The 1,736-nt window shown below is 57.7% G+C and overlaps 1 long non-coding RNA gene across 1 annotated transcript; it reads left to right on the forward strand.

The window, feature by feature from the left end:
- The first annotated feature begins 359 nt into the window (after nt 1-359).
- Nucleotides 360-1,174, forward strand: LOC114072934. Its single transcript, XR_003574251.1, has 2 exons — nt 360-492; nt 933-1,174. It is a non-coding gene; the product is annotated as an uncharacterized LOC114072934 (long non-coding RNA).
- Nucleotides 1,175-1,736: the final 562 nt, after the last annotated feature.

The following is a 1,736-nucleotide window of genomic DNA, read 5'->3' on the forward strand; positions in this document are numbered from 1 at the left end:
GGCCGCAATTTCCAACAGCGCTTCTTTTGCCTCGCCCTCAGCGGCTCCCGCTTCCTGCCAGGAATGTTCTCGGGGCTCCCTGGGCGCTGCCAGCCGGGCAGGGAAGGCGGGGCGGGAGGAGCACGGAGCAACAGGCAGCGAGCCGGCCCTCCTTGCGCTTCCTCTTTGCAGGGGACGCAGGAGCCGTGCCGGGGAGCCCCGGGGGGAGCCGTGGCGGGGCTGAGGGGCTTTTGCTGTCTGGGTCTATCAGGGTTCGCCTTGGATCTCCAAAACCTTTCCCCGTGCAGGGCTACGCGGCAAAGGCTGCTCTCCCTTGGTTTGTTGATGCCCGCTTAATGCTCTTTCCTCGTTCCGTGGCAGTTTCCAGTCTTCCTCGTGGTTTCTCCTGGTGCTGGCGGAGTGTGGCGAGTTGTGCTTCCTGCTGGGAGAGAGAAGGACCTTGGAAAGCTGCTCTGCGACCACAGCTGTGCCGAGCCTGGGAGTTTGTTACGGGTAAGAGCAGGGCTTGTAGTCTCAGTGAGGAACTGGGTTTTGCTGGGGGAAGATGGAATATGCATGTGCCTTCGAAATACCAAGGAGAGGCAGAAGGTGGGAGGGACCCCTGAGCAGGTTTGGTGGCACGACAGCAGCTTCCAAAGACCTTGACTGTGGGAGAAGTGTCCAGGGAACGCTGCTCCTTTTCTGCAGGGAGGCAGTTTGCAAGGACAGGGAGGGTGTCGTGCTCTCTGGCAAAACTACGCAGGGTGGGATGTACACAGGGTGAGGAAATCTTGGCCACGTGTGGGCTGCAGGAAAGGTGTGTGGGTGCCTGTGTGTGACACCCGTGTGAATGCAGTAAGGACTTTCTGGTGCCACTTCAACTTGTAGGGAGTCCAAAAGGGCCCAGGTTCCAACTCAGCTTTATGCCAAAGGTTTCCTTCTTCCTCTTTCAGCAGGATGTTGAGTGCCACCGTGTCCCCGAGGTGACTGTTTCTCCTGCTGGGAGAGCACAGGAGGGATGGAAAGGATCCCCAGGCATGTGCAGGCACAAGGAGCTCATCCCACTGGGATTTTCCTACAAGCCTTAAAGGATGGGCTTTCAGGTACCCTGGTTAATGTGCCAGCTCTCCTGCTGGAGCTGTTCCATGGAATATTTGAACACAAAGAGTAAAGCTGAAGTCAGGTCTGTTCTGGAGCGTGTTACACTTGTGCAAAGCTCCTTTCCCCTGTTTGTTTTCTGTTCTGGAAAGTAGAGGCTAGGGTTCCTGGGCACTTCCTATTAAATGATGCCATGAAACTAATTTTGTGCTGAAAGAGGAAAGGAGCTGTCTGTGGGAGGTTACGTGGCCATGACAAAAGTTTTCTGCATTTTCAGTCAGTAAGGTCTTAAAATATCTTGGTGTGTAGGAATGGCTGGCTTGTCAAAGTGCCCAGCTGAGTGTGAGAGGCTGCTTTGGCGAGCTGCTTTCAGGCAGCCAAATGGGCCCCCCAGCAGGGACTCTGTGCCTGCTCTCCCGTGGTTCCCAGGGATCTCTGGGCCTTCACGCCGGCACCGAGATGTTCTCGGGAAGGCCCTCAGATCCCCGGAGCAGTCTGGGACACGGGCACGATCCCCCCCTCTGCCTTTTGGGAGCAGATTGGGCCCCCTGGAGGGACAGTGCTGTTGGTGCCCCCCGGGCTGGGGCACCCCGAGGACTCGAGCGCGCACCCAAAGGATTCTTCGGGGAGCTCCTCTGGGTGCCCCAAGCTGGGGAGCT

Source organism: Empidonax traillii, unplaced genomic scaffold (genome assembly GCF_003031625.1).
Source record: "Empidonax traillii isolate 1590-97213 ecotype Southwest subspecies unplaced genomic scaffold, ASM303162v1 scaffold4550:size9488, whole genome shotgun sequence".
Taxonomy (NCBI): domain Eukaryota; kingdom Metazoa; phylum Chordata; class Aves; order Passeriformes; family Tyrannidae; genus Empidonax; species Empidonax traillii.